Here is a 23,602-nt window from a genome sequence, read left to right as displayed (position 1 = left end):
TGGGAATCAGTTTGCCTCTCTTAAAATGAGAGGGTTGGACCAGCGGTTTCCCAAACTTGAACACTCATCGAATGACTAAGTGTGCTTGCTAAGAAATGCGGATTCCTAGGTCCCTGCTTTGGAGCCATTGTCTCGGATTGCAGGGATGGCTTGGGGATTGTGGGCCATGAACAAGCGCCCCAGAGGGTTCTGAAGGAGGACACTCCAAGGAGCACAGAATGAGCCTCACCCAGCTCTGACATTCAGCGGTTGCCAGCAGAGGAGAGGAAGTCCGTCTGCCTTCTCTGGGCCGGGCTGGGCTGGGCTGTGGTGGGACAGAGAATGGTGGTGGTGGGGATCATTATCTTGTCTGCAAGGACGTGGCAGGATGTGGTTGACCCAAGCTTCCTGTGAATGGGGGAACCAGAGAGCAGGGGGAGAGATTCACACCCCAGTCCGGGCTCAGCCCACATGCGTAGAATGGGCTCAGCAGGTATTGGGAAATGAGAGCCTGGCGCCGCCTCCTCCCTCTGACCTTAGGCGGGTCACTTCGCCTCCTAGAGCCTCAGTGTCTTCGTGTATGAAGGGGGGGGGGAGTGAGGATAGGTCATTTCAAGGACAGCATGAGGAATAAATTGAGTAATACTTATAAAATCTCTCTCTTAATTGATGGTGGGAAATTCTCTTTCAGTGGAATGAGTGTCCTCCTGAAAAGAGCCAGGGGCCAAGAGTCAGAGCCTGCTTCACGGGCTGGGCTTTCTCAATGACTCACTGCTCTAGCTCGGAGGGAGTGACACCCTTGGCCTCGCTGGGCCTCACTTTGCTTGACTGTAGAATGGGTGGCTAATACACCTGGGCTCCCCCACCCCCTTTCTCAGGACTCCCTTGAAGGCTGGATGAGAGATTAAGGAGTGCCCTTGTCATGACGGACACCAGGTCATGTGTGGAAGTGTTGAATCACCCTATGGGACACCCGAAACGAATACAACACTATATGTGAACTGATCGGAATTAAAATAAAAATTTTTTAAAAAGCATAGCTAAAGTAAAATAAAGCAAAACAAAATAAAAGTAAGAGTCACAGGATACCAACTGTGTACCCCACCTTGTGCTAGGTGTAGAAGGGGGGCTCCCTCAGCATGGGGGCTCACGGTCCAGGTGGGAAGATAACACGCGTCTGCGTGGGAAGTGAAATCGCCATGTAACGCTGCTGTTGGCAATGATGCAGAGAACGCAGAGGGTGGGGGTACCGACCATTCCGCGCAGTTGCACCCCATCGTGCACTTCACAGCGGGCTTATGACCCTTCGCTTCTGTGCTGTTCAAAACCCTCAAAACCAGCCTCCCCAGTTCTACTGAGGCACAAACCGAGAGTCACAACTTCTCTGAGGTCAGCTAGGAAGAAAGTCGCTGAGCTGGACCGCACGGCTTTCTCCCTTTCCGTGGCAGCAGAACGTTGCAAAACGCACGTTATCATCAGCCAGTAATGTAAGTCACAGCCACGTGGGGAGTGGATATGACAGGGTCCCACCATTTTCGCTTGGACGTCCTTGCCCCCTGTCCCCCCCAGTTTGGTTTCTAATCCAATCAAAGGGCTGTCTGCTGTCTTAGCCCAAAGACAGAGTCTGCCACTTCCGATTTTTTTTTCTTTTAAAAATGTCAGCGTGCTGCTGACACAGGAACATCGCTGAGACAAACAGCAGCTCTGACTCACAGAGAGCACATCAAAGAAATGGCCCTGATAAGCGGCCGGCGGGAATGGTGAGTGTGAGCGTTTTCCTCACAGTCTTTGAGGCTTCGGGGCCCCTCTGGGCAGCCTCGTTGTGGAAAGCAGCAAGTGGTTTTCAGAAATTGGGTGACTCACCACACAGGCGAGGTTTGGGAACAGAGATATGGTCCTGGTCTGCTGCAATTCTCAGCCAAGAGCTCCAGCCTGGGGCCCTGAGTCACCTCACATCTCAGGTCTCCAGCCAGCTGAAACTCCTCTGTCCATCTCCCCCAGGCTTCCAGCTATCCATCCAGGCATCCACACATCCATCCATCCGTCCGTCTGTCCGTCCATCCATTCAACCATCCGACCATCCATCCATCCATCCATCCATCCATCCATCCATCCAACCATCCACCCATTCATCTAGTTGTTCAACAAATACTCTGAGCACAGACTGTGCAGGTCCTGTGCTGGGTCCAGGAGGACATGGTGGTGACTGAGACAGACACAATCCTACAGCATGAGGCCATCGTGTATTGAGGGAGAGAAGTATTGAACAGATAATGCCATGGGGAACTGAATCACGGCGGGAAGCACTGTGAAGGGAAGTACAGGGAAGGAGGACCAGGGAAGGTCCTCCCTGGTCTGCGAGGATGGTCAGTGAAAGTGGGGCTAAGCTAAAAGATGAGGCTGAGAAGTGGACAATCAGCTCTTCAGTACTGCCCCCGTCACCTTGTCTCCCTCTCCCTACACACACACACACACACACACACACACACACACAGCCCATGACGAGTTAATGGAACAACCGTGGTTTTCTGAGTCTCGCAGACCTGGTTTCAAATCCCATAATCTCAACTTACTATCTCAGTGACTGAATAAATTCCTTACCCTCTCTGACCTCAGAATTCTAGAATTCTCACGAAAAGAGCAAAACCCTATACCGGGAGCAATACATCTTGTTCTAGTCCCAATCCTGCCACCAAGAGTCGTGCTATCTCCTTTTGCCTCTGTGAGCCTCATTTTCCCTATCTGTCCAGTGATGGAGTTGGATGCAAGAGCCCTTCCAAGCTATTAGTCTAGGATTCTGTAATTACCCAGGAGGTGAGCTCCTGGGCAGAGCTGGCGCACTTTGTCCTTCTCCAGCCATGCTCCTTCTGCTAGCTGGCTTGATGTGCCAGGGCTCCCACCTGCTCAGGATCCTGCAGACAGAGCAGGGAGCAGAACCAACAGCTCTGATTATTTACACTGTGATCCATGGGCATTAACATGCTTTCCCTCCCCATGGGAATATGCCTTTGAAAAGATGCACCTGGAGAGGGTCATGCTTACCTTTACTAACATCCCTTCATAACAGGGAACTCCAGGGTTTGGGAGGGGGAAATGTATGGCTTCACTTCATTTTGCACCCATGAGGGAGCTGCTGATTCTGTGAGCAGGCAGGGTAACAACACTTGGGCTGGGGAAGAGGGGTGGGATCCTGGGATTGGAGAGGATAGGTGTTGACGGTACCTCCTGCTTGGTGGAGCTCTGCCACTGACAGGGTGCAGATGGGCAGAGGTCCAAGCCTCTGTTTCGTGGTCTGGCATCCAGGGACCAGCCAGCGTGGCCCAGGTCTAGGGGCATCTAGATTCCCTCTTAGCTTAATTTAATTCCTTTAATAGTTATAGGTCTATTCAGATTTTTCTATTTCTTTGTGATTCAGACTTGGTAGATTGTGTGCTTCTGGGAATTTATTTCATCTAGATTTATTTGTGTATAATTGCTCAGAGTACTGGCCAGGAATCCTTTTTATTTCTATAGAATTCGGTATGATGTTCCCACTTTAATTTCTGGTTTTAGTAATTTGAATCTTCTGTCTTTTTTTCTTAGTCTATTTAAATTTTTGTCAATTTTTTTATCTTTTTGAAGAATCAGCTTTTGTTTTTGTTGATTTTTCTCTCCTTTTTCTCTCTTCCTGATTTTGTTGGTCTCTGCTCTGGTCTTTTTTATTTCTTTCCTTCTACTAGCTTTGGGTTTAGTTCTTTTCCTAGTTCCTTTAGTTGTAAATTAGGTTGTTGATTTGATAGCTTTCTTATTTTTTTATTTTTATTTTATTTTTAAAAAGATTTTCATTATTTATTTGAGAGAGCAAGAGAGCAGAAGATGGTGAGAGGGGGAAGCAGGCTCCCTGATGTGGGGCTCAATCTCAGGACCCTGGGACCATGACCTGAGCTGAAGGCAGACACTTAACTGACTGAGCCACCCAGGTGCCCATTGTTTTTTTTTAATATAAGTGTTTATAGATATAAATTTCTTCCTTAGCACTGCTCCTGCTGTTTCTGACATTTTGGTACATTGTGTTTCCAATTCCATGTGCCTCTAAATCTTTTCTAATTTTCCTTGTGATTTCTTCTTTGATACATTGGTTGTATAAAAGTGCATTATTTAATTTCTGCAAGTTTGTGAATTTTCCAGTTTTCCTTCTGTTATTAACTTTTAACTCCATCCCAGTGTGAGGATATTTATCTTTATAAATATATCAAGAAATAATTTTTGGTCTAAAGTATGGTCTATCCTGGAAAATGCTTCATGTGCATGTGAGAACATGTATTGTCACTGAATAGAGTGTTCTGTATGTGTCTGTTAGAACTAGTTGGTTTATTGTGTTGTTCACATCCTCTGTTTCCTTACTTATGTCTGGTTGTTCTAACCATTATGAGAATGGAGTATTGTCTCCAATTATTATTGTAGAACTGTCTATTTTTTCTTCAATTTTGTCAATTTTTGCTTTATATATTTTAATGGCCTGTTACTAGGTACATAAATGTTTCTAATTGTTGTATCTTCTTGATATATTGAAACTTTTATTAAGATAGTCACCCTACTCTCTTTTGGTTTCTGTTTGCATGGAATATATTTTTCCATCCTTTCACTTTTCACTGTTTGTGTCTTTGGACATAAAGTAAGTCTCTTGTAGACAGTATACTGTTAGATCATGTTTTTTTAAAATTCATTCTGTCAATCCCTGTATTTTCATTGGCAAATTTAATCCATTTACATTTAGTGGTATTATTAATAAGAAGGTTTCTGTCATTTTGTTTTTTGTTTTCTATATACTTCATAGCTTTTTGTTCCACATTTCCTGCATTATTGTCTTCTGTTTATTTACTTTTTTTTAGTGAAATGTTTTAATTATCTTCTCATTTCCTTTTGTGTAAATGCTATACTTATTTTCTTTATGACTACCATAGGGATTACATTAACATCCTAAAGTTGTAATATTCTAATCTGAATTGATACAAGATTAACTTGTAACATACCAAAAGTCTGCTTCTTTATAACTCCACTGCTACTCCTTTCAGTTATTGAGATCACAAAATTACACGTTTATACATTGTGTATCCAAAATCGTAAAGTGATAGTTGTTCCTTGAGTGCATTGGTCTTTAAACATAATATGGAGTTATGAACCAAAGTTACAATAGTGTTTGCTTTTAGATTAATAATTTTTACAGGGGCGCCTGGGTAGCACAGTGGTTAAGCATCTGCCTTCGGCTCAGGGTGTGATCCCAGCATTCTGGGTTTGAGCCCCACATCGGGCTCCTCCACTGGGAGCCTGCTTCTTCCTCTCCCACTCCCCCTGCTTGTGTTCCCTCTCTTGCTGGCTGTCTCTCTCTCTGTCGAATAAATAAATAAAATCTTAAAAAATAATAATAATAATTTTTACAAAATGTTCCAGTCTCTTAAATCATGTAGAATACCAAAAGTGGTGTTACAAACTGTTGTTACAATAATGGCTGCTTTTATAATTGTTAATGTGTTTATCTTGACTGAGATCTTTATTCCTTCACACAGTTTAGGATCATTATCTAGTGCCCTTTCATTTCAGCCTGCTGGACTCCCTCGACCATTTCTTGCAGGGCAGATCTAGTAGAAACAAACTCCCTCAACTTTTGTGTATCTAAGCATGAGAAGGTCTTAATTTCTCCCTCACTTTTGAAGGACAGTTTGGCTAGGTATAGGGTTCTTGGTTGACAGGGTTTTTTTTTCCCTTTTAGTACTTTGACTAGGTCATCAGCCCACTGCCTCTGGCCTCCAAAGTCTCTGATAAGAACTATGCTGATAATCTAATTAAGGATCCTCTATGTATGAGCTGTTACTTCTCTCACTGCTTTCAGGAGTCTCTCTTTGTCTTTGTTTTTCAATACTTTTATTACAATATATATTTGTGTGGGTCTCTGAATTCATCTTACTTGGAGTTTGTTGAGCTTCTTAGATGTTACTATTCATGTCTTTCATCAAACTTAGGAAGTTTCAGGCTGTTTTTTCTTCAAATATTTCTGCCGCCTTTTTTCTCTCTTCTCTTTCTGGGATTCCCACACTGCATATGTTAGTATGCTTGATAAAGGACCTTAGGATCTGTTAAATTTTCTTCAGTATTTTTAATTCCTGTTACATAGACTCAATAATTTCAATTGCCCTATCTTTAAATTCATTGATTCTTCTACCTGCCCAAATATGCCTTTGAACCCTTCTAGGGAAATGTGCATATCAGTTAATGTACTTTTTAGCTCTAGAATTTCTTTTTGGCTTCTTTTTAGGTTTTCTCTTTATTGATATTTCCATTTTGTTCATACAGTTTTCTTCACTTTCTCCCTGTCTTACTTTGGTTTTTTGAGCATCTTTAAGACAGTTGTTTTAAAGCCTTTGTCTGGGAGGTCCACTATCTGGTCTTTCTCAGTGATAGTTTCTGTTGGCTTATTTTTTTTTTGCCTTTCAATGAGCCATACTTCCCTGTTTCTTTGTATGTTTTGTGAATTTTTGTTGTTGAAAACTGGACATTTAAATATAATAATGTGGTAACTCTGAAAATCAGATCCCTGCCCCCCTCCCCTGCCCCAGATTTACCATTTTTGTTTGTTTGTTTGTTTTTGTTTTGACTGGTAGGCTATCTCTGTACTGATGATAAGTCTGAGGTACAAACTTAAGGTTTTCTCAGGTCTTTTCCAAGCCTTTCCCTAGGTATGCTCAGTGACTTTCCACTTTCCCCCATAAATGTAGTTGCTTTTGAACATCCTAGTCTTTAAAGTCTGGGAGTCAAATGTCCTTAGTTTTTACCAAAGGGGAGCAAGAGAAATAAAGGGTGGAGAAAAATGTGCTGGGCTCCTAGAAGTTGCTTCAGCTGGAGGGGAAGGGGTTTGCAACAATGGGGGGAGATGTAATGACAATGGTTGCCCACCTCTGTGATCAGAAGCAGCAATTAGCAATCACAGCACAGATTCCCGATATTTGGATCTTTCGTTTATCTGGGAATGTCTTAATTTCTTCCTCATTTTTGAAGGACAGTGTTGTGGGCTATAGGATGCTTGGTTGAGGACAGGGTACTTATCGCCCAATCTGACTCCCACAAGCTGTGTGCAAGGTGCTCCTGGAACACATGCACAGCTGCCTACCATGGGGCTGGGCGTGGGCCAAGGGTAGCTTCTATTAAGTTAAGAGTGGAAATTGACCCAAATTATCATCCAAGCCTTCCTTGGAACTTCCAGCCTTCAGGGGCCGCCGAAGTTCCAAAATAGTTATATTATACAGATTCTGCGATTGTTGTCTGAATGGGAAGACAGATTTCTGGTGCTTATGACTCCACCTCTTCCCAGAATATAACATATTTTTTTAAAAAAACAGGATCATAGATACCGTTTTTAACTTCTTTTCATCTAATCAATCAACAGTCATTTAGGTCTTCAATTTTTTACAGCTGAGTGATTTTTCACTGTATGACTATATTGTAATTCATTTAACTAATCCCCTATTACTATACACTTACGCTTATTTCTACTTTTTCATCACCATAAGCCACACTGCAATGAAATATATATATTTTTTTCACCATGCATACATACATAGATTTATACATATTTTTGCTCACTTGTTTGATTATTTCATTGGGAAAGAGAAAGGGGAGACGTTGATGCATTCCTGGATGAGTAAGGAGGATAGTAAATACACAAAGGAGACACGGCTTTCCAGACAGAGAGGACAACTTTAGCAAAGAGCCAGGGACTGAAAGTGCATCTCATGCTCAGAAAATGTGGAGAACTAGAAAAATATCTAGGCTTTGCTTTCTTTCAAAGTTCTGCCTGACCATTCCAGCCTATAGTACAAAGCCCATACTCTGGGATGTCCTGGGCCATGCTGCTTGGGCCTTCTCCTCGTGGGTCAACTGACTTCCCCAGAATCCGGGGCTATATCCCATACAGTTGGCAACACACAGACCAATTCCCCTAAAACACTAGGCAGCCATAAAAGGCCGGGAAATATTTTAAGGACAACCTCCTTATGTCTTAAAATAGTGCCCAGCCAGAAGGAAACATATTCCACATGTGTCTAATTCAGTGTGTAACAAAATACAAAGGTTGGAGGTCTCCCCTTCCCCTTTCTTTCTTTTTAATTTAAAAGGAGCTATTTGATGTCCCGGAAACCCTTTGAGGCTTTTTATTGCCCTTGTAGACCTAACAATAAAAGACTCTAAGAAGCAGAGCTATTGGTAGTTCTGAGTGAAAAACCCAAGAACCAAAAAGAATCTAGTTATATGGAGGTTGAGAGTCTCAGAATTTTGCAAATGGTTCAGGCTGGGGTTCCAGGTTAGTGTTCTCGGGGGGACCAGTGGAAAAGTAGAGGTTGTCTCTGTGCTATGATTTATAAGGCACCAAGCCAGCAGCTGCCTGCCTTCCCCACGATGCCAGAAACTCCCCGTTATGACTTTGGGTGAAGACCAGCAGAGGGGCACCCATGCTCCCCCCCACCCATGGCGCATGGTCCTGTACTAGAGAACACATGAAGCCCCAGCAGTGGCTCTCACTAGGGCCATTTTGCCCTCCAGGAGACATTCGGCAAAGTCTGGAGGCATTTTTGTTTGTCCCAACTGGAGGGGGGGAGTGCTACTGGCATCTGGCTTGGAGAAGCCAGGGATGCTGGTTAGTACCCTACAATGCACATCACAATCCCCACAACAAAGAATTATCTAGCCTGAAATGTCAATAGTGCCAAGGGTGAGAAACCCTAGACTATGGGACAAATAGACCTGTTTAGGGCATCTCCAGGAGCATCTGTTTTACTCCATGGCAAATAATTTAAAACGATTTAATATTAAAGCAAGCATACCTATTAAAGTGTAGTGAGGTGGGACAGGTTTTTTCCTTTCCCTCCAGCCCCACTCTCCCACCACCCTCCCGTCCCCCCGTCACCATCTTCCTGGGACATAACGCTCATCAAAACCTCACTGGGAGCTAGGATGGGGAGGAGGTCCATTTGTAATCTATCTCACAGGGTTCTCTCTGGGGGGCTACCGGGAAGAGGGGAACATAGTGCATGTGTGAGGGGGAGGCGGCGGTGGGGGCTGAGATATGAAAGCCAGGTAGAGGAGTATAGAGGCGGTGGGTGGGCTGAGAGCAGGCTCCATCTGGACAGGAGTTGAAAGAGGCTCCGTATGGAATAACCCTTCTCTGCCCACCCCTCCCCACCCCAGGTCCCCTGGATGCATCCCACCTGTCTGGTGACTTGTATGCCTCAGGCTGGCCCAGCTTCCCAGCTTCCCAGCTCCGCTCCCTTCTATTCTTCCGGGTACTCCCTGCCCAGTACCACTTAAATGTTGCACTGCCCTACTCCAGAACCATTCGTAGCTCCCTAGGGCTCATCTCATCACACCGAAATGCCTCTCTCTGGCTTCCTGGTCCAATCATTACTTCAAAGAATATTTATTTTTAAGTTACATGTTGAAATGGGTATGAACATGAAACATGAACATGATAAATAACTGCCAAACATACAAAAGTATAAGCAGCGAATACTTCCTCTAGTTCATACCCTCATTACCCCAATCTCTCTCTGCAGGGACACCAGAGACATACTATAATATTAAATGATATATGTGCATGTTTTTTTTTTCCTTACAAAAATGGATAGTATATACTTTACTCTTCACCTTGACTTGAGTGCTTATAAATGTATCTTTGAAATTCTTTCATTTTTTTTTGAGACCACGCCTTTTTAGCAAATATTCCGACGCATGAATGCCCCATGGGTTAGTCAGATGCTTACTGAAGAGGAGGCTTCCAATCTTTGCTAAGATAAGCACCGCTGCTGTAAACACCCTGGTACGCCCCTCTTTTGCATACGAGCAATGCGCAGTGCTGAGAACGAATTCCTAGAAGCAGAGTGGCCGTATCAAAGGGCACACACATTTTCCGCTCTGAGTGCCGCTACACATCCCCGTCAGGGCGGGGCACAGCCCACTACCCAGAGTCTAGTCACCCCGTGTTCTCAGCAAATGTTGTGATCTTTGCCAATCTGGTGAGTGAAAATAGCTCGTGTTTTATTTTGCATTTCTTTGATTATGATTAAGGCTGCATATCTTTTCATCTGTTTCAAAGTCGTCTGTATTCCTTTTCCTGTGAACTGGCTGCTTTCAAGCCCTTTGACAATTTCTTCATATGGTACAGAACAAATATTTATAGACATCCACTTACATGCCAGATAAATCAGAGATGGCCTCTGCCCACCCTCCAGACTTGGTCCTTGTCCTGTCTTCCACTGTGATCACTTCTTTCCGGCTCCCCCCCTCCAACCCAGCTCTAGTCCCGGCCTGGGCAGACTCCCCTGCATGAAGCAAGGGTGGGTGTGCACATGTCAGGACTACCTCATTTTGTTTGTATCATCTTTCAATCTCTACTAGTCATTAGAAGTGATACACGTTCTTGGTAGAGTATACAGCTGATCTAGAAAAGTGTAAGCAAGGAAATAGAACATCCCATGTGATTCCAATCCACCTCCGGGTACTTCCTTCAATAATGTGCATGTGTGTGTGCCCTTCTTATAAAACTGGGATCGTACTGTATAGATGGTTTGGGGTTTTGTCTTTTCTCCTTAACACTTTGTTATTGCAAATTCTAAAATTATTCAAAAACCTCATATTTATTGGCCAAAAATTTCTTTCATATGAGTGTTCCAAAATTTATCTAACCAACCCCCTGTTTATGGATTTTTCCCGCTCTGTCCCTCCCTCTCACCCTCTTCCTCCCTTCCTCCCTCCCTCCCTCCCTCCCTCCCTCCCTTCCTTCCTTCCTTCCTTCCTTCCTTCCTTCCTTCCTTCCTTCCTTCCTTCCCTCCTTCCTTCCGCTTTATACAAAATACTGCTCATATCTCTATTTCCTTCAGATGGATTCCTAGAAGAGCAATTGCTGGATCAAAGAGTTGAACATTTTTACGGTTCTTGATTTGGTGGATTGGCTAGTTCAAAACATATTTCACCTCCTTCTAGTATGTCTAGATATTGGACAGCTAAAACCCAAGATTCCTTTACAGCATGCGTTCTAGATGTGATTTTGCTCTGCTAATGAGATGAACTTCTCTGAGCATGATTCAACGCTGAGTTGCGTCGGGGGCAGGGAAGTGGCACGGAGCATGTCTGCCAGCACAGATCAGGGCACAAGGGGCATGGTTCTGGAACCCTAAGCTATGGTGGCCATTCCTTTCTGATCATGGCAGAATCAGCAGTTCCAATGGCAGCCAGTTCCGCTTTGTGCTTTTGGGACACATCCCTGGAAGCCCAGGCGAGGATGTGTTACTTCCCCTTCCAGATGATTCTGGGAGCTATCTCTTCTCATTAATGAATCCCTTTCTGCGTAACCTAGCCGAGTGGCTTCTGTTGTTGTTGACAACTAAGAACGCTGACCAACAAAATCCCTGTTTGGCAAAAGGTCCTGCAGGAAGGTGGTACCAGTTTATGGTCCCGCTAAGTGTGAGAGGACATGATGCCAAGAACATTTTGGGAAAGGCTGATTCTCTCCTCAGGGGAATGTGGTCAGGGAAGGCATTTCTAAAGAAGTCCCATTAGAACTGGGACGCTGGATGGTCAGTGCTAGTACTTTGTTTCTGAGCACTTACCATATGGAGGAAACTGGGCCGTGCTCCTTACATAATTAATCTAACCATCCTTACAACTTTATGAGAGATGTGGTATTATCCTCATTTCACAGAGGGAGAAACGGAAACTCAGAGAGGTTATTGGACTTGCCCAAGGACAAACAGCTAATTCACACAGATTATGGGACACAAAGCCAGACTGGCTGGACCCCAAAGTCCACACTTGGCTCACAACTGGGAGTCACACCTTACTGGTCCATTTCTTTTCCCTGGGCTATCTGCCTTCAGCAGAAACCTGTTCCTGTCCCCTCTGAGCTTGGGGCAGCAGGACAGTGCCAGGTTCTTCTGCTGCTGTTTGCGGGGAGCTCCTTCCCTCAGGCTCCTCCTAGAAGAGCAATCACGGATGTCCACCAGGCACCGCCTCCAACTGTTCCCAACGCTTCACATACGTGGTCTCCTCTGCTCCTGCAAACGGCCCTGACAGGTAGCGGTACAACCTTTGTTTCACACGTTCAGGGAAATTAATTTGATCGAGGCCACATAGCTGGTATATGTGGACGCCCGGGTACAACCCAGCTCTGTTTGATTCCAGAACCTGGGCTCGAAATGAGATCACATTCCCCAAAGAATAGGAAAAATGGCACCTGCGTTGTGGAGAAAGTGTCACCCTCACCCAAAGTCGGTGAGCACGAATGTCCCCATGGCGGGGGCGGGGATCAATGTCGTGTCCTGATAAGTCACCCTGGGAAGGACTTGGCATCTCTTCTGCGATATTTCTGCCCAAAGTGCAGGACCTGGGTCTAATTATGAGGAGACATCATCAGACAAGGCCAACGTGAGGGACATTCTACAAAATAACTGGCCTGCACCCCTCACAAATGTCAAGGTCATGAAAGACTTGTAAAAGCACAGGTGCTCTTCCAGACAAAGGAGACCAGGCAGTGACAGCAAGGCCTGATCCTGGATTGGATTTTGGACCAGCAAAACATTGCTCTACAGGACATGATGGGGACCACTGGAAAACTTGAACATAGACTGCATTCTAGAGAGTGGCCTTACATCCTTGTTAAGTTCCCTGAGTTTGTTGTTGCATGAGAAAACGTCCTTGTTTCTAGAAAATGCATGCTGGTGTAGCTAAGGGAGGGGCGATGGTCATAACAGGAAGAGCAGGGTGGATAAATAGATAAGTCTGTGTCTGGCACGTCACAAGTCCTCCGTGAGTGGGAGCCGGTCACCTTTCTTCCCCCACTGAGGACCCGTGGTGTGCCAGGCGCTGACCTACCTATTTACTTAATGATGCCCACTTGACAGATAAAGAAACCGATGCTCAGAGACCTGAAGTCACCAGCCTGTGGCACACAGCAGTGAGTGGCTGAGCTGGCTTTCAAGCCTACAGTTGCCTGACCCCCTCTGGGCAGAGGGGCAGAGGAGGAAGGGCGTGGGTGGGGGTGGCAACTTCTGTGGCTGGTCCCAGCCTGGCCCCCCTGAGTCCTGAGGGGGCAGAGATCCCAAGCAGTAGAGGCTACTTTGGGAATATGCCCAGTGAGGCAACAGGATGTTGGGAGAGGGCCCCAGGCCTCCCACGCCTGCAGCCCTGGGACACAGACCCCATTGTAACCAAGGCTTCTTCTGAAAAGGGCTGCCAGAGAGAAGAAAGAGGGCTGGTATCCGAGCCAGCAGGAGTGCAGGGCTACTGGCTTTTGGGGGGAGATGACCAAGTCTGGTAACTGGGTCTGAATGCCAGACCCACCTGCCCTTTATGGACAAGCCTACTATATCTCACTGGTGTGTTAACTAATAATGACATGAGTAACAATTTCCATTGTTAGCTCCCACCCTGTCACTTTGCAAGCAAGGCATCTTATATTTTATTATCTTAATAATTCTGCAAAGCAGGTGTTACTATTCCCATTTCACAGAGATGGAGACTGAGGCTCAGGAAGCGTAGGTAATTTGCTCAAGGCTGCAAGTAAAATGGGAGAGGCAGAGTTGAGTTTCATAACTAGGTTGGGAGCACCCTTGGTCCTGACCCCACACCCCATCCTGTGGAGGGCCCTTTGGAGACAACGCATGCCTCCTCTTGTTTGATGGAGGAGGGAGTTGAGCTCTGCAGGGCAGTGTGGCAACATAATCAAGGCACCCTGCCAGGGAGTGGCCCAGCCAGGACCAGTGGCCAGGTCTCCAGACTCCTAGTCCAGTGCTCCCTTTGGGAAGGGGAAGGTGCTATGCAGATGCTGGGCTTTGGGACCAGGCAGGGTGGCCCTGGGCTGAGCTGTGGATTGGCCAAACGCAGTGTGGATTGTGCCTTCATGCCGCTTTACCTACTTTCTCAGAGTCCCGTGTACCCTCAGCTCTCCTGCCCCCTCCCCGCCCAGGCACACTCGGCCTTCTGGACAGTCAGAGACCTCTACTGTGGTGACCAGCGCCCCAGGAACCCCTACCCCCAGCCATCTGGGAGAAGGGTCTGCTGAACGAATTGACAAAGAAGAGTCAATACCTATAACATTATGTGGCAACCCTTTATTTAACTGACATCCCCAGGAGATCGTGATGCCAGACTTCCAACGACTAAAGTTCTAATGGTGGAATCTGAGGCACCATGGTAAGCTCCTAGGCAGAAATGTCAAGATGGAACCAATGGAGAGGGGACTTACACTGCAGCCTGAAAAATCACAGTATCAGAAAACCTCAAGCCTCCCAGAGTCCTCTCCTCCCTCCCCCAACCTAAAGTTGGAATCCCCTTAAAGTATCCCCACCAGTCGTTGTCTGGCTTGATTGCCTCCAGTGTCTGGGAGCTCATTACCTCAATGAGGCAGTTTTTTCCATTTTGGGCAGCTGCTCGATAGCTTCATTGTGTAAGAGCTAGCATGATCCATTTTTTTCCAGAACTCCAGCTGGTCTCTCTGAGGGTGGCTGGCCAGGGCTGACTGGGTTCCAGCTGGAACAGGTGTGCGTTTCTCCCTGTGACAGCACAGAATCAGTCAGTCTTCCTCACACCCGAGGTCAAACAGTTGTCGCCTCTCCATGGCAGCGGGAGTCAGCCTGCCTTATTTTTCCACATCGGAAGAATCCGATTATAGCACGCCTTTTCTTGGGTTACATGTCACAGAGTTCTCTGACATCAGGTTGTATTTAAAGGCGCGGCGCCGGGACGGTCCCCTGCCAACACCCCACCAGCCCTGGCCAGCCCTCCTTCCCCATCCGTTCCTTCTGGTAATGGGCAAGTCGAGCCCCCAAGTCTCAGTTATGTGTTCTATGCCACGAATGGTGGCGACAGAGGTCTGTGACCTGGCCCTGCCCTGCAGAGGCATACGGCTCTGTCTGGAAGGCATGATGCCCACGGAGGAGACACCAAACCAAGCATGACAAGGAAAGATCATATAGATTGTCTTTCCCTGCCTTCCTGATGTTGCCTTGCTCTACCCTGGAGTGAAGGACATTAAAGAAAATAGAACTGGGTGCATCAAAATTGGGTCTTGATAATACCTTCTGGGGTGGGCACTGTGGAATGTGGGTCCAAAGACCATTGGCATAATCAGGGCATACTTCCTGGGGTGATGACCTTTGGGTGAGTTTTGCAGAATGGCTGGAAGTCGCCATGCAGAGGGCAGGGGTTCAGCTGCCGTAATTAAGGCCAAAATAACGATGGCTGAAACCCAAGGGAAATTCATTCCCCCTCATGGAACAGTAGTAATGGCTTAAGCAGTTCAGGGCTAATATGCAAGTTTCATGGTTTTGGAGACCCAGGATCCATCCATTTTGTTCCCCTACTATTATCCATCAGTAACTTTTATCAGATGGTCCAAGATGTTCTGGCACCTGCCAGCCTAAGTGGAGGTTAAGGAAATGCCGCGCCCATTAAGGCTGGGCACGATCCAGACCATGCATACACTGCCGCCCCTCATCTCTCACTGCTGGTAGAACATGGGCTCAAGGCCACCGCGCCTCCAGCAAAGGGGGCTTGGGGAATAGAGCCTTTAGTTCTATTAGTAAAGGCCATGGGGAGAAAGCCTCCTTGAGGGGAACCCGCTTTCTTTGCCATAGGGAGAGCCAGTCCCGGGCAGCAGGAGATGGGCACGAACTTGGCCTGGGATGGTGGGGAGGCGTCCTGAGTCTGTGGGCGCTCACACGAGGCGGCTGGGGGAGAACTCTTGTTGGAGAGGCTGGAGGCACAGCGCCTTGCCTACCAGGTAGGGCTCGTCGGGTGTCTCATCCTGAGGCCCCAGACAGTGTAACGGGACGTTGGTGAGCACGGGAGTGAGTTCCCAAACGCCACACCTGAGTTTTGCGTTATAAATAGGCCTGTTTCTGATCAATAAAAGGTTTTCCAATTGTCCCGTATTTTAAATCAGCCTGGAGGCGAGGGACCAGCAGGGCTTTGCCACTTCAAGAAATCCCGTGGGTCACTATGCAACTCGGAGAATCCTCGGGTCAAATGAAAGCTTACTTTTCTATTAATCGTTTTGTTTAAATCTCACATCAAGGAGCACCCTTTCGGGTACCAGTGTGCACACCTTTCCTTAGTCGGCAGACGGGCTTAATGAACGCCGTACTCTCTGCCTCCAGGGCTGTTATGGGGACAACACAAATGCTGTTGGGGAAATGCTTGAAAAACTTAAAATATGGAATTATCTTAATTGGGTATCAGTTCCCATAGTTTTCTCCTTGGGCTGGTGTTTGTCTAGTATCACTCACTCATTCATTCGAGAGGTGCATATGTTTGGCATAAGCTGGGTGCTGGGAGAAGGGAGCACAGATTTCCTGTCCAAGGAGCCAGAAAACGTGGGGCCCATCTGGCCCCAGCCCCTTCTGTGGATGAGGACGAAGAGCGGATCGGTCAGGGGCCTTGCCCACGAGCTGGGGTGGCTGGGGCCCCTGAGCAAGCACTGTGCCCCAACGTGCCCCACCTGAATGTCTTCTCCCCTGCCCTCTGTCCAAACTGATTCTATCTCTTCTTCGCAAAAGCTCCGGACCCATTTTCTCGGATAAGCCGGTGTTTACTTTGGCCACCCCGTCTTGCAGCTCAGCAAACCTTACTCTCTTCAGGGCTCATCTCAGCACTTGACTTTCTCCTGTGGTTTTTACCAGCCTGAATGTCACCTCCTCACCTCACTGCCCCGGGCCCCTGTCTCAGGCACATGCAGGAGGGGTCAGGGAGGGCGTGGCGGCAGACGGCCTGCTGGCAGGCCTAGCCAGCCAGGGAAGGTGGCAGGGCGGCCATGATCTCATTTTCCCCTTTTGCTGACATGCTCCTAATTCGGCTTTATGAGATTTTTCTGGAGTGTCAGCTGTGCTGTTTTGAGCTGGACCGCGAAGGGCAGAATGTCCAGAGGCAAGGGGAATGGTATGTGGGAAGGGCTTGGCAGAGGGAAGGGAGTCTGCAGCCTTTCCCAGCCTCCGGCAGGGTCTCAGAATGTTCTGGCCCACTTTGGACTCTTAAAGGGACATGTCAAGGGAAAAACACTCAAAGAGATTTGAGGAATGTGGACCATGGGGGGAACCTAACAGAAGGCCAAGGGTTAGGGCCTTCAGGGCCACTCACAGAAAGCCCGAGGAATCGGGGCCGGGGTCCAGGTAGGTGCAGTGTGTTCTCAGAAAACGCTCCCTTGTGATTGGTGCGGCAGGACCGGTGGCCCGGATGGGGGACTCCCCACAAATGGCTCAGCCGCGTGGACGGTGGTCTCTGTGTGGTCGCTGACGGGCCACTACTCTGGGTCTCGGATTCCTCACCCATGGAAAGGGGATGGAGTTGGGTTCTATAGCCGCTCACAAGTTAGTCTCGGGGGGTTTATTTTTAAACTCGAATTGTTTCTATATTTACAAGTTGGAATATTTTACATTAAAAAATTGTATTTTGGGGCGCTTGGGTGGCTCAGTTTAGCGTCTGCCTTCGGCTCAGTGCGTGATCCCAGGGTCCTGGGATCGAGCCCTGCATCGGGCTCCTCTGCTATGAGCCTGCTTCTTCCTCTCCCACTCCCCCTGCTTGTGTTCCCTCTCTCACTGGCTGTCTCTCTCTCTCTGTCAAATAAATAAAAAAATAAAATCTTAAAAATAAATAAATAAATCAAAATTAAAAAAATAAATTAAAAATTGTATTTTATAGATGTTCTTTTAAAAAGTCAGAACATCCAGAAATCCTGGGCCTGGAGGACAATGATAATCTGTGTGGCAATCACCCCTCAGGTCCTGCCTGGCTCTTCCTCTGACGTGACCTTGTGCCCTTCCCCCCCATCACCCCCCCACCCCATGGCATTCAGATTTGTCCCCAACTCTTGCCCTGATCTGACCACAGGCTTCCTGCGGTTCCTTGCCATGAGGGCCCTAGGGCTTCTCAGTGGGGAGTGGGAAGGGAGCTCGGGCAGAGCAGCAGGGCCCAGGAGAGCCGGTCAGCTTCTAGCCCAGACCCTGTGCTGACTCGCCGGCCGCCCGGGGTGAGCCGCCCACTCACCCCACCTTCATCTTCCTCATCTATTAAAGGAGGGAGTTGGTCCTAACCGTCAATAAGATCCTTTCAAGTTCTCGCATTCCGTGACCCTATGAAAATGCCATTTAGCAGGGAGACATAGGCTATGACTTCCACGTTGAGGAATCCAGCTGCCCCGCCCGCGCAGGCTTCACGGGGGTGAGGGGGAGAGGGAGGCGAAGGGATGGAGGGGTGGCTGGGGGGATCCTCACGGTGGGATCTGGGCGAGTCTTGGGCTCACGTGGAGCTTCTCCAGCGGCTGGTGGAGTGGAAGAGACAGCCCAGTCTCCTGGAATTCCTTCCAGGTCAGGGTCCTGGAATTCCCCCAACCCCACCCTTTTCAGAAGCCTGAGGCTCTGGGATAAAGCTGAGGGTGTACAAACCAAGCATTGACTAGAGTGGACACACAGCCAAATTCCCGCTACTCTGCGCCAACAGAGACTTCTAGACAGAGCCCTGTGGAGAGGGCAGAGTGCTGGGTCATGGCAGTCAGCAGGAGGAGGCCGCTCTGGGGTTGTGAGGCTTCTGTGTTCATGCTGGCTCTTTCTTTCTTTCTTTCTTTCTTTTTTTTTAAAGATTTTATTCATTTATTTGACAGAGAGACAGCATGCTGGCTCTTTCTGAACCGGCTATCCCTTAATTATCTGGGCCTCGGTTTCTCCATTTGTCCAATAAACAATTGAAACGAACAACACATAGACCTGTTCTCTCTGTCTTCTAGAGAGAAAAAGGCCAGAGAACAGAAGCCAAACTCTTGGAGAAGAGATGACTGTTGTCAGCTGTCACGGAAGGACACTGGAGATAGAGGCCTGGGTCTGTCCTGCCGTGGCCTGGGTCAGGTGGGTGTTGGCGGCTGACTCTTTGATTTCCCTGAATTAAGGTTCTCTACCTGTGAGACAGGGGAACGTGCCTGTCCGGCCTCCCTCACGCCAGGGTGGTGAGAGCGTGGGGCCTGTAGGCCCGTTGCTGTCGACGGGGTCCCTGAGCTGAGCAGGCTGACTTCTGCACGTGGACAGGAATGTGACCAAAGTGGTGTCCCAGGGAGGGTGTGCCACCTCCAGCCCAAAGAGGCTGACAGTGAGAGGGTGAGGGCTGGGGCTCGGCAACCTGAATCCGGTTTGCCGTGTAGAAGCCGTGGGGCTCCAGGCAAGCCACTGACCCCCCTCCGGCTCTCGCTGCCTCTATAAGGTAGAGAGAGTTCTCTAGACCTCATGGAGAAGTTGGGAAGAGAAAAATGGACAGCAGTGCCGGATGTAGAATGTCTAGTGCAGGGCCTGGCACACAGTAGGTGCCTAATGCATGTGGCTGCTTGTCTTCTACAGCGTTTTGCGGTGGCTCACTTTCTCGGACCAGGCAGCTGTGGGCGGGCCCCAGCCCAAGGCTGACTCCCGGCCCCTCAGGGAAGGCGTCAGATGCTTCCGGGCTGAGGCAGGAATGACGTCAGCGATGGGTCCGTCCTGGGGTGGGTGCTCAGTGCTGTTGCCATGACGGCTGGCTTGGTGCTCGGTGACCACCAGCACCAGGCAGCCCCTATTCCTCACCTAACCTATTCTTTCTTGACTCCTGGACCTGGCCTCGACGGTTCCCTCTCCAGCTTGTCTCCGTCCTGATGCTTGGGACTGAGGACCCACAGGCTTAAGTACTCCAGCCTCAAAGGGACAGAGGTGGCTCCCGTCCCCTACCTCTCGGCCTCCCCCCTCCCTGGTGAAATGAACTCACAGCTGACTGGGGCAGCTGCTTTCGATCCATCTGGAATTCCTGCCGCAGGCAGCCCCAACAGGACCACTTTGAACTCCTGTGAGCTGCTTCTAAACACCATGAACAAGGACACGGGTGAGCGCTGGAGCCAGCCCGACTGGGCTCAAGACCCTGAAAGCACCACTCTCCAGCGACGTGACCTCAGATCAGTTACATAACCTCTGTGCATCTCATTTTCCCCACGCATAAACATTGGACCTCACGGAATCTTTATGTGAATTAAATGAGATAATGTGGTTCTTGGCGCATAGTAAGTGCTCAATAAATATTCATCCTTCTGTTTGCCCCACACCTCTAGAATATCCACATAAGGTTTGTGTTCTAGTTTCCCCTTACCCCACCCCACTTGCTGCTTCTTGAAGGCCTAGTTCTCCCATGTCAGCCCCTGAACCTGAATTTGAAATGCTAGGGGACTGACCTGAAGAAAAATGAGGGGTGAAGGGTTGAGCAGGTGGGATCTGCCGAGCTAAGGAATGAACCTGGCAAGGTCGCCCCCTCCCTTACCTGTTCTCCTTCACCTGGGTTTGGGAAGCAGAGAGCTCACCAGCTTGAATGGATGAAGACCTCACCTTTAGTTCCCCCCTCCCTAAACACCCCTCTTTCTCCCCCTTTCACCCCCAAACGGGGGACTAAGTGCGAGCCTAGGCCAGGCATGAGGGAGGGATGTGTCTGGGCCTCCCTCTCTCTTCTGACAGGGGCCTAAGCGCCTGGATTTTCGAGGTGGTAATTGCCCGAGGGGCATCTTGCAAGTGCTTTGCCGCTTTGCTCGCTCAGCCCCTGAAACCAGAGATAGAACGATTCATACCACATCATATCCCACCCAAGATTATACTGATGGCTGCATCCATCTGCTAGGGAATCCGAGGTGAGAGGAGACCCTTTCTCCAAGGGTCTGGGTAGCCATGTGGCGGTGCAGGGGGGCTGGCCAGGCCTGGGCAGGAGACCTGGAGGGGGGTGGGAGGCCCTGGTGGCTGACTTCAGGCCCACTTCCTGGGGGAATGGCGGAAGCCCTGCGAGCAACTGGACCAGCCCGTCCCCCATGGTGCTGTGGGGCCACATGTAACTGTGAGAAGTGGTTGGCCAGGAGATGTGAGTCCTGCTGGGCAGGTTCTGGTCCCAGGCCTGGATTTTCCCATCGGTGAACACTGTCTCCCTGAGTCTTGGCTGCACAGGGAGAGAGCAGTCAGGGAGATGGAGTTCTGCTGAAGGCTTTCACGAGCATCCACTTAACAGATCCTCAGGGCACCCCGGGAAGGAGAGGCTGCTTGCAGCCCCCAGTTTACCCATGTGGGGCTTGCCCGTTGTCCCACGGTCCATAGGAGCAGAGCTGGGACACACAGACAGAGCTCTTGCGTGCTTGTGGGTGCAGTGCAGGTGAAAAATCGAGTAATTCATGTAGGAATGTTTTTCTTACTTGACTGATATCCTGACTACTTCCAAAGAATTTTAAACCGACTTACGATATATAGCTTAGATACAATAAATCTGAAAATAAAATAACATCAGGTCAAGGTCTTGTAATGAAAAACAGAGGCAAGGGGTAGGAATGGATGAAAAGGCCAAATGGTGAGTTGCTGTGAGTCTCCACGGAGAGCCTCCAGGTGCCCAACACCAGAGAAAGTTCTGGGAGATGTAAAAACTTGTTGGATGCCCCCTCCGAAATAATCAATCTCTGGAAGCTCACAGTGAAAATAGAACGGAATAGTGAAATAATAGTCACTATTCGTTCCATGTTTACTTTGTGTCAGGCCTCGTTCTATGCACTTTGCTTTTTTTAGTGCTTTTTTTTTTTTAATCTTGGAGTGAGTTTAGATTTATGGAAATTTGCAAAGAGAGTACAGAGTTTCCTCGCCCCTTATTCAATTTCTCATCATCCATAACCAAGATACATTTGGCACAACCAAGAAATTAACACCTAGTGTATTATTATCAGCTAAACTACAGACTTTATTTGGATTTCTCCAGTTTTTCCACCAATGTTGGGTTTTTTTTTTTCCCCGTTTCAGGATAAAATCCAAGATATCACATTACATGTAAAAGTTTTTTACCTCTTTTTCTTTCCTCCCTCCCTCCTTTCCTTCTTCCCTTCCTTCCTCCTTTTTCTTTTTTTCTTCTTCTGCTTCTCTTTCTCTTACTCTTAATCCTCATAATAATGAGGAACTGAGGCATTTTCTGACAGCTCAGGGCCACACTGCTGGGAAGTAGCATTGCCAAGTTCAGATCCAGTCAGCCCCGTTCCTGGGTTCCTGGTACGTGAAGGGGGAGCGGGAAGGAGGAGACAGGAGGAGAAGGAGTTGGGGGAAGGGGAGGGGGTCCAGGGGAGGAGAGGGGGAGGGGAGGAGGTGGGTGAACAGGTGGGGAAAGACAGGACAACAGAGTCTGGAAGAGAAAGGCTTCCTGGGGAGTGCTGGTGGCACAGTTTTTGACAGAGGGAAAAGAGAAAGGTGTTGTTGAATGCCTAGACACGCACCCCTTCTCCCTCACTGCCTCTCCCTCCCTCCGCTGGCAGGGGAGGGTTTTGTGGGGAAGATCTAAGGCTCGACCCATTCTCCAGACCACCTCTCTGCTTGGGACGAAGCAAAAGGGCTGTGTTTCCTTTTTGTGATGTGTAAGTAATACCTGTTTATATGGGAAATCAGAAAATGTAGCTGAAATACTTATAAGTCATCCAAAAGTCCGCGTATCTCTGATCTATCATGCGACACGACATGCCTTTTAACAGAAATGAAATGTCGTCCTACTGTATGGACTCTTGCATATACTGAGCTGCTTTTCTACCTAGCAATAGATCGAGAACATTTTTTTATGGTAATGTGTCCATTTTTATGACATTAATTCTGAAAGAATTCTATTGTATAGACGTACCACATTGAATGGAGCCAATCCCCTTTTGTTGGACAAGGATGTTCTTTCTAGTGTCTGTTGAGTATTCCTGAATTCAAATATTTGTGTCCCATCTTCATCCTTCCATTGAGATGGACTCCCAGACGTGGAATTGCTGAGTTCAGAGGCCAGAACCTGGGAGGAGTCGTGCAGCTCGCCGCCACATGGCTCTCCAGAGAGGTGGTGTTCCGTGCCGGTCCCGCACAGAGGGTGTGTTGGTGTAGACAGAGGCCCACCTCCCTACAGCCTTTCCCCACAGAATAGCACTTCCTCCTTTTTCATCTCTGCCAAAGGCATATCACTGTTGTTCGATTTTGCATTTTTATTTATTGATTATTATTTTATTATTTTTACTTATTTTATTTTTACTGAGATTGAAAAGATTTCTGAGTATGTCTTAGCTGCTTCTGCGTCTTTTGTGAATTGCTTGTTCATTTAGACTGACCTTTCTGTGTTTGCTTTTGCTTTCTCTTGCCTGGAAGGAGTACTTCTTGGCTGAACTGATGGCAAAGGGTTGAGCCAGGATATGGGCCTCCTGGCTTCCAGAGCTTTCTAAAATGGAAGGCAATGAGCCGATTGGCCTGAAAAACCTGGAAGTGCAGCGGCCTCCACTCCCTGCAGGAAGATAGGTAGGACAGCTTTCCATGGAGAGTTTTATAAGGAGAACGGACAATCAGCTGCCTTGATAGAGAGGCTGGACCAAATGATTCTGGCGGTTTCTCTGATGCCTAGGTTCCATGAAAGATTGGGAATTTGGAGACCAAACTTAGGTATGGCCTGGCTTCCAGACCTGGCAGATGCAGGGGAAGAAGCCTAGAGAGGTAGAGGAATGGCAATCGCCTTACGCTCCTGGAGGGAGAGAGGACCAGCTCTGTGGAGTCTGGCTCCCTGTCTTAGCATCAGGCAT

The 23,602-nt window shown here is 48.1% G+C and overlaps 1 long non-coding RNA gene across 2 annotated transcripts; it reads left to right on the top strand.

Moving 5' to 3' along the window:
• Positions 1 to 1,625: 1,625 nt before the first annotated feature.
• LOC103679032 lies at positions 1,626 to 20,058 on the top strand. Of its 2 annotated transcripts, none has more exons than XR_572809.2 (3): positions 1,626 to 1,739; positions 18,776 to 18,893; positions 19,377 to 20,058. It is a non-coding gene; the product is annotated as an uncharacterized LOC103679032 (long non-coding RNA). The 2 variants fall into 2 exon arrangements; XR_005838023.1 differs by lacking the exon at positions 1,626 to 1,739 and adding an exon at positions 9,882 to 10,019.
• The last annotated feature ends 3,544 nt before the right edge of the window (positions 20,059 to 23,602 follow it).

This window comes from Ursus maritimus, unplaced genomic scaffold, assembly GCF_017311325.1.
Source record: "Ursus maritimus isolate PB19 unplaced genomic scaffold, ASM1731132v1 scaffold_27, whole genome shotgun sequence".
Classification (NCBI taxonomy): domain Eukaryota; kingdom Metazoa; phylum Chordata; class Mammalia; order Carnivora; family Ursidae; genus Ursus; species Ursus maritimus.
The sequence above is the reverse complement of the archived record's forward strand: the minus strand, read 5'-3'. Positions and strand labels throughout refer to the sequence as shown.